This window comes from Anomaloglossus baeobatrachus, unplaced genomic scaffold, assembly GCF_048569485.1.
Source record: "Anomaloglossus baeobatrachus isolate aAnoBae1 unplaced genomic scaffold, aAnoBae1.hap1 Scaffold_2571, whole genome shotgun sequence".
Classification (NCBI taxonomy): domain Eukaryota; kingdom Metazoa; phylum Chordata; class Amphibia; order Anura; family Aromobatidae; genus Anomaloglossus; species Anomaloglossus baeobatrachus.
The window spans coordinates 118533-127697 of record NW_027442130.1 but is presented as its reverse complement, the minus strand read 5'-3'; the positions used below and the strand labels follow the sequence as shown (position 1 = coordinate 127697).

The following is a 9165-nucleotide window of genomic DNA, read 5'->3' as shown; positions in this document are numbered from 1 at the left end:
AGGCCAGTGGCCGCGACTAGTGCTGGCTCTGGGGGAGATGTATGGTTACCGACATCCCTCTTTACAGAGCCTTTATAACACTTCACAAGGCCACAAACCAGCCGGTCCCGTATTCTCCCAAATGTACTTTCGAAATCAAGCAGTACGAAGCCACTGAAAGCACCAAGATGTTGGCTGCGGACAACAATAAGATCAGCGGTAACTACTCAGCCTCTCCAGCGGGCAGTCCAGACCGTATCCAGTGTCAGCTGACTGATTCCACACAGGAGGAAGTTGCTTGGCAGGTTAGCACCACACAAGGCTCCGATCCGCTTCCAAACGAGCAATGCAGAACCGCTGGAGGTACCAATGTATCCTGGTTGCAGACAAAGGAAATGTCAGCGGTAACCTCTCAACCTCTCCAGCAGGCAATCCGTACCGTGTCCAGTGGAAGCCGGTTGATTCCACACGAGGGAGAGATTACTTGGCAGGTTATCACCGCACAGGTGAGGTAGGCAAAAACAGAGTCCTGATCCGACGCGCGTTTCGGGGGCGTGTAACGGCCCTCTTCCACAAGTATAACTCAGCTGTTGCCTAGAGCACTATTTATGCATATATTTAATTGGTTATAATTTGCATAAAATTAAACAATGTTTAAATTCAACCAACATTCAATGACCACTACATATATCAATTTGTGAAAGACCGTTCATAATAGCCATATAATATAATTATGTGCAAAGGTTTTTCTAAAAGTTTTTCTAAAAAGACCTATATATAGCCTTGCTTGTATCATCATATACTGGGAAGACAATGTGTATATATGCATATGCTTTTTTTCAACAATAAATTTAACAAAAGGACATCATAAAGGTGTAATATAAATTTGCTATAATATGAAAAGCCCCTTATATCTACATCAACCTTGGGCAAGTGAAGCACCAATTTTAATATATATTATGCATATATACACATATATCTCCATGACAATCGCTTTTTTTTTTTTTTTTTTCCTTCTCTCCGTATTATTATCAGTACCTATTACTCCTCTACCTATAAAAATATAAATTAATTAAAAGCAAACAGTTCTATATCATTATTGAGTCCATATGGTTTCAAGGTGTTCAATTCAAAAATCCATTGGCTTTCTGCTCGTGACATTTTTTTAATGAAATCGCCACCTCTCCAATCCTTAGTTATTTTTTGTACGCCCCATACTTGGGATCCTTTAAAGGACCCTCCATGTTTTAACACATAATGTCTGGATAGGGGGTGCTTAGTACATTTATTTTTAACACTTCTAATGTGCTCACCCACCCTTTTCCATAGGGGTCTAATAGTTCTCCCAATGTATTTTTTCTGACAGGGACATTGAATGCAATATACTACTCCCTTTGATTGACATGTAATAAATTCTCTAATCATGACTTCTGACTGCCCCTGTAAGAAGGATTTCCGTGAAATATTTTTTGTATTCTTACATACTATACAGCTTTTGCATGGAAAAAAACCTTTCAGGCCAAATAATCCTCCCTTATTAGGTGCTGTAAGATTACGTATGGTGGGTGCCACTAAATTGCCAATATTGTTTGCCTTCCTATATATGAATATAACGTCGCAAACTTATATTGTACAACTTAAAACTTGTAAGTTAGCCAGGGGTGGTATAGTACATCTTTCATTGTATAAGTCTAAATTATTAACCAAACAAAATATATGCCACCGGCCGGGGCATTACATTAGACTGGTAAAACTAAATCAATGTGAATATTGTATCACCTCGAAGTTAATTGGTTATACAAAAGAATTTTATTCTCATTACTTTCATTTTTTATTTTATGTGGTCCTTGTTTTATGTGGTCCTTGGTTTTAGTAATAATCAGTGTATTGTATATTATCAAATACTCTGTCTTGAAACAAGGATAGCAAAAAATTTTTTATTTGTGGTCTATTAATAAAATTATAAAAACCCATCTAGCGCTGGTTTATTGTGGATTTTTACTTAAAATCCTTTACACAGTTTATTAAAGGCTACTTTACACACTGCGATATCGGTCCCGATATCGCTAGTGTGGATACCCGCCCCCATCTGTTGCGCGACACGGGCAAATCGCTGCCCATGCTGCACAACACCGACCAGACCCGTCACACATACTTACCTGCCCGGCGACGTCGCTGTGACCGGCGAACCGCCTCCTTTCTAAGGGGGCGGTCTGTGCGGCATCACAGCGACGTCACTGAGCGACCGCCCAATAGCAGCGGAGGGGCGGAGATGAGTGGCCGGAACATCCCGCCCACCTCCTTCCTTCCTCATAGCGGCTGGGAGGCAGGTAAGGAGAGGTTCCTCGTTTCTGCGGTGTCACACGGAGCGATGTGTGCTGCCGCAGGAGCGACAAACTACATCGTTACTGCTGCAGTAACGATAATCGAGAATGGAGACCCATGTCACCGATGAGCGATTTTGCACGTTTTTGCAGCGATGCAAAATCGCTCATCGGTGTCACACGCAGCAACATCGCTAATGCGGCCGGATGTGCGTCACAAATTCCGTGACCCCAACGACTCCGCATTAGCGATGTCGCAGCGTGTAAAGCCCCCTTTAGTGGGAGTGGTGTACAGGGTCTTAGCAGTAAAGAGTATTCCATATTTCTGCCAGATACCCACAGAGATATTGAAATCTGAAAAAAGAGACTTCTGCTCATTGAAGGTAAGAACTGCTCACATAGCGTTCAACTCCACAGCAAACGAGTGCTCTAGCACTGGCATCTCAGCAGGGATATTCCCCTACTACACATGTGTGTCTGGGTCCCTGTGACAGTTTACAGGACATAACTCAGGGCACCTAGACAGAAGGCAGAGGGACTACTTTCTATTTCTGGTGTAGAGCTTAGTACAATATATATATATATACTATTACATGTGACACATGTACCTTGTATTACCATTATTCGCTGTATATGAACCCCTTTTCTCCGGGCATTATTTGTCTATAGCATTTTTCACGAACCTGAGGCAACTGAGAACCCTTCAGTGAAGGAATTCCACTAACCCTCACAATACCAACCAGGGGCCTCCCTGCAGTAACTCAGGTAGTTGTACCCATTCTCTTTCCGCATTCTATGTGTTCTTCTTCTTTCTTCTTTTTTTTCTTTTTTCTTCTTTTTATTTCTATCATGTAGTTCAGGGGTTTATAGATATATGTCCTGCATCTCATATTTCCTTTAGTGGTGCTTCTTACCCATTCTCATATCATTTACCCTAGTATTTCATGATCCTGAGGCGACTGAGAACCCTTTAATAAAGGAATCCTTTTTCACTTGAATTGTCAAGTGATACTTACCAGTGACTATCACGTAATGTTACAGGTAGTTGCATTTTCTTCCTCTTCTTTCTCTCCTTTCTTCTTTGTCACACGGTCCATTGTGTTATAGCCCACGTGTCATGATAACACTTGTACCATCTTTTCATTTAGATTCCACCTACAATTATTTACCGATTCCAGTTCTGAAATAGGCTTTCATGATCTACTCACTAGAATTCTCAAGTGCATAAGGTACTGAGACATATACATGTTCACACCATTATAAAGAACAAAGTATAAACATTGAGGTTTTTCTCACACCCATGTTCCTGTGTTCTTTGATATGATATGTGTTCATTTCCTTCACTATATAGGATTGCAAGTTTTCCATTTGTACCTTAATGGCAATGACGCTATACAATTGAACACATATCATCCTGTTATCCATATAGGTGTGTATTTACCTGCTTGACTATTTTTGGTTGTTTGATCCAGAATGTTTCTCCAGATAGGTCATGTGGAAATTTTCTTTCCTCAGTACAAATGTTTTCACTATGGCTTTGGAAAAATTTTTTGTATGTGCATCATGGTCATTTGACCCATTGTACTCTCAAGTAGCAATATATTGTACTGTTATGTTGTACTATGTACTAATTACGTGTTTATATGGTTTTGTAACCCTTTATGATCTTAGATAACTTTATCCTTGATAAAGACCTAAAAACAAGGTCGAAACGTTGGATGAATTATCCTTTTGCACAAATAAAGAATTTTCAGCATTCCAAGAGTTCTTTTCTTACGTTATTGATCACTATAGTGTGCCAGAGCTATTTCTATTGAATTGACTCTTATTTTTTCTGAGCACCTGCTATATACACAGTGACCCAGACATATTCAAGTTTCATTCAGAAGGCAGAGGGAAGCCTTAGCAGCTGAGCCTATATCTTGGCTTGTGAGCATTAGAACAGGCCGGCGATTACAGGGTAACATGAAAAATGTCCAGCTTGCATTATGACTAGAACATGACAATATCCTTTTAAGTACTAACCTATGATGCGTTCCTAAGCAGTTGATGTTATATGTTCTACATTTCATTTTCTGCATACTTTACAAGTAGTAGAATTTGCTTTGATATAGGCAACTGGATTTTCACAATGAAAAGGCAAAGGATAACGCCCGAAAAAGACGCCATACATTATGTCAGTGCCATCACTGACAAACCTGGATTGACCATGAAATACATCAATCCCCTTAAAGGTGAGTTAAAACAAGTTTTAACTAAATTGCCTTAATATTGTCATGCATTAGAATGACTGTCTTAGGTAATGATAAATATTTTCTACAGGAAGAGGAGTGTTTGCTGAAACTGAAATCGAAAAAGGGAGTTTTGTTGCAGAATATCGAGGCGAGCTCACGTATGCACTTACGATGGTAGACAACTACTCGAGATTTATGGTTGTGGTACAAGTCAAAGATCTAATGGCCCATACTGCAGCGAAGGTCTTCCAAGCACACTTATGCAGACCTCATGGCTACTCAGAGAGAGTCCTCACAGATCAAGGCACAGCCTTTGAAGCGGAAATCTTCAAGGACTTCTGCAGCTTTTACCGATGCAGGAAGATGCGCACTACACCCTACCATGCTCAAACCAATGGTTATCAACCTGCTCAGGACTTTACCCCATATTCCAGATGTGGCCTTACAAGTGATTTATAGAGGGGTAACAATACGTTGGGATCACCGGATCTAATCTCCCTTTTTATACACCCTAAAATCTTGTTTGCTTTAGAATAAACAATAACATCATAAAGGTATAGCAGTACCGTTTCAAAGTTTCGGTGTCCCAAGCAGCATTCCATCAGCCTCTGGAAGGTTCCTGGCAAATTGCACAGCTCGAAGGGCATGCTTTTGAACTCGCAGAGACCCATCGGGGTGGCAAAGGCGGTCTTCTCCCGGTCTGCCTCAGCAACGGACACTTGCCAATAGCGACTAGTGAGATCAAGGGTAGAAAAATAATTTGCAGTTCTCAATGCAGCTAGCTATTCCTCAATACAGGGGAGTGGTGCTGTCCTTCTTCTTTAACAGGACCAACGGAGCTGCCCAGAGGCTACAACTGTCACGGATAACCCCAGCCTCCTTCATGTTGCTCAACATGTCCTTGGTACACTGGTAATGTGCAGGTAGTTTTGGCTTATATCTCTCTTTGATGGGTGGGTGTGCACTTGTGGGGATGTAGTGTTTGACCCCTTTTATTCTTCAAAAGTCTAGCGGATGTTTGCTGAAGACTTGCTCGTATTCTTGCACTAGCCTGTAGACCCCCTTCTTGTGATGTGAAGGTGTGGAGTCAGTGCCTACGTGTAATTCCTTACACCACTCCTCTGGCTGACTTGGTGAGCTGTCACTGAATGGGTGGGCTGAAGCAATGGTGGATGCTGCTGTTTGGATAGCATGTGTATCTACTGAGAACAGCTTATCAATGGTGGCAAATCGGAGCAGCTTAATCTCTTGCTCTCCGCAGTTCAACACTCTATGGGCACTCTTCCCTTCCATATTAATGAATAAAACTATGATGTAAATAGCATATAGATACCCCACAAATGCAGATAAAAGTAGGTTATGGGAAAAGGGGGAAGAGAGAAACAGGAAAATAGTGGAATAAAGTATACCTTCCAGGTGGGAGAGGAAATGGCAGCACAGCCAGTGGAGGTGAAGCAAGGGGAGCCTGCAACTAAAGAGTTGAGAGCGTTATCACATGGTGACTGAGCCTGATTGTAACGGGAGCATAGAGGTGCCGATCCTGTCTTACCTGCGTTGGTGTAAAAGTGGGTGTCCTGTGGTGGAGTCAGCTATGTGCAGTGGTGGCCGTGGGTTCTTTTATGTGCGACCGTAGTAATAGCTGCGCCCACTTCCTGTATGGGAGTGGAATGCAGTGAGGGTAATGGAACGCACGCCTGCGCATTTGTGTTTAACGTCGCGCATGTGCAGAACGGAGAAAAGGCTGCGCTCACTTCCTAATGAAAGGGAGTGAGACGCATCTGGGAAGGGAAGGGAAAAGATTAGGGTTTGGGGATGATGAAAGGGCTTTCTACGGGCAAGGATGGCAAAGGGTGGCAGTGACGGAAAGTCAGGCAGCCTGTCCTGTCCTGTCCTGTCCGTCCGTCTTTTTGTATCATGAATTGGAAAGACTGCAAGGGGGAGGGGAGGTGCTTGTGTCCAAAAGGAGGAGTTATTCAGATTCATTGCAGTGGGCGGCGGCTGCAAAAAGCACCATTCTTCTTGTTTTTGCTCTGCAAAACAGCCTTTTCAAGGGTTGGCTTGGGTGACAAAATGTCTTCTGTAGGCGTGGGTTTGTCTCCCTCTCCCTAAGATGTGTCCGGTATAGGCCAGGGTGCCACTCAAGGCCGTAACCAATTCGGGTTATAGCTTCTCGGCCTTTTGGCTAAGATCAAGTGTAGTTTCGGAGGACGCTACCTTGGTCGGTACTGGAAGGTGCCTGGGATTGCACGTCTGCCGGCCTTGAGGAAGTGTGTGCGCCTTCTGGTGACACATAGCCCTCTTGTGCCTGGACGGTTCCCAGGCAACGGGAGGCGATCACCTTTGTTATTTTGAAGTCCTACTGATAAACAGAAAAAAAAAAAAATTAAATCTGTTCTTATCAGTTTAATATCTGATACGTCCCCTCTCTGGGGACCATATATTAAATGGATTTTTAGAACAAGGAGATGGAAAAAATCTTGCTCTGTCCACTCCACGCATTGACCTGGTATTGCAGTACCTCCAGGACCGGTGCACCCCTTCTTAACCCAGTTTCCAAAAGCAGAACTCAATTCACCTGATTCAAATGAGCCCCATTAGTGAATTGAAAGAAAGCAAAAACTTTATATGCACCTCAATTTGGCCAATTCACTTTTCACACTTTCACCCTTTTTTTTATCTTTCACACCTTTTACTTGCTTTATTGATGCAAAAAGCTGTGCCAAATAGCAAACTCATCTCCACTCAACTTGACCAACTCTGCTATGTCCCGTGCAGTATCTTATTCTCAGTCTTATCTAGATCATTTGCAATTGAATAGAATAGATCCCTTTTGGCTGCTTATGACTGTGTAAAATATGTAGTTTTACTGGGCTGGGATGAGAGAATCCATTGAAGCATGGTGTAGGGATTGTGGTTCCTGTGTGCTAAGAAGAGAGGCTGGCACCAGCCAGAAAGCCCCATTGCAGCCAATAATCACTTAATAACTTTTTCAACTTGTCATCATATGGGAGGCCTTCCATTCCTTGTAGTAGTCTAGTTGCCCACCTTTGAACTGACTCTAACTTCTGAATGTCCTTTTTAAAATGTGGAGCCCAAAACTGGTTCCCATATTCCAGATGTAGCCTTACAAGTGATTTATAGAGGTGTAACAATACGTTGGGATCACGGGATCTAATCTCCCTTTTTATACACCCTAAAATCTTGTCCCAAGCAGCATTCCATCAGCCTCTGGAAGGTTCCTGGCGCATTGCACAGCTCGAAGGGCATGCTTTTGAACTCGCAGAGACCCATAGGGGTGGCGAAGGCGGTCTTCTCCCGGTCTGCCTCAGCAACGGACACTTGCCAATAGTGACTAGTGAGATCAAGGGTAGAAAAATAATTTGCAGTTCTCAATGCAGCTAGCGATTCCTCAATACGGGGAGTGGTGCCGTCCTTCTTTTTTAACAGGATCAACAGAGCTGCCCAAAGGCTACAACTGTCACGGATAACCCCAGCCGCCTTCATGTTGCTCAACATGTCCTTGGTACACTGGCAATGTGAAGGTGGTATTGGCTTATAGCTCTCTTTGATGGGTGGGTGTGCACCTGTGGGGATGTGGTGTTGGACCCCTTTTATTCCCCCAAAATCTAGCGGGCTTCCCACCGGTAACCCGCTCCCCAGCTTGGATGGATGCTGAGGGAGCCCCTTTTGCCCGCAGGCTCTGGCCCTGGGAACTGTAGCCTTGGCGGTGACTGTGCTTCCCTCTACGGTGTGAGCTGTTGCCTTCAATCGGGTCTTGACTGCTGGGAAACCCTGGAGGTTCCTGTCGCTAACGGATTTGACTGGTTTTACGGCGACTCCTAGCCTGGTCGGGGTCCGTAGGCCCTGCCGGATGGTGCTGGCTTCTCTTCACTCCTCGATCTGGTACCGGCGGGCCACCGCCCATCCCCGGTCCGTACGGTTCACTCCAATCAGCCTCTCCTGCAGAAGGTCACAACCGTCTGCCAACCTTGCTGAGTGCCCGGGCCACACACCCGGACACGGTCAGTCTCCTCTCCTCTTCACTTCTCTAACTCCAAAACTGATCTCTAATCTGACTCCTTTTCCCGCCTCCAGGACTGTGAACTCCTCGGTGGGTGGGATCAACCGCCTGGCCCACTCCCTGGTGTGGACATCAGCCCCTGGAGGAAGGCAACTAGGATTTGTGTTTAGCTTCGGTGTGCCTAGCCGGAGTGTAGAGTGTGTTGGTGTAGTACCTGTGACGACCTGGCTTGTCCAGGGCGCCACATTCCCCTATAGTAAAATGCAGACCGTCCGCGGGCTGCCCGTCCATCACCGGTTTTATTTTCACAACTGAAAAAGAATAAAACGGTAAAACATGTAAAAGCATCATAAACATTTTACAACGGTACAGCTTCCGCTCTTCTCCCACCCAAACAACCTGGCCCTGATGCTGCCCCTAAGAAGCGGGCAGCACCCCTTGACCCCAGTCCAGCACCAAGTTGCCCGAGCGGGTTCTGTCTCTTTCAGGGGGCCCACGTCCAAGGGGACCCCTGAACCCCCGGAGGATCGCCACCGGTTACGGTAGTGGCGGGCCTAGGCCATCCCTTTCCTCCAGGCCCATCCTCCCAAATCAGCCTCTCCGGAGG

The 9165-nt window shown here is 44.6% G+C and overlaps 1 pseudogene; it reads left to right on the top strand.

The window, feature by feature from the left end:
• The first annotated feature begins 6870 nt into the window (after positions 1-6870).
• LOC142263287 (U2 spliceosomal RNA) lies at positions 6871-7077 on the top strand (annotated as a pseudogene).
• Positions 7078-9165: the final 2088 nt, after the last annotated feature.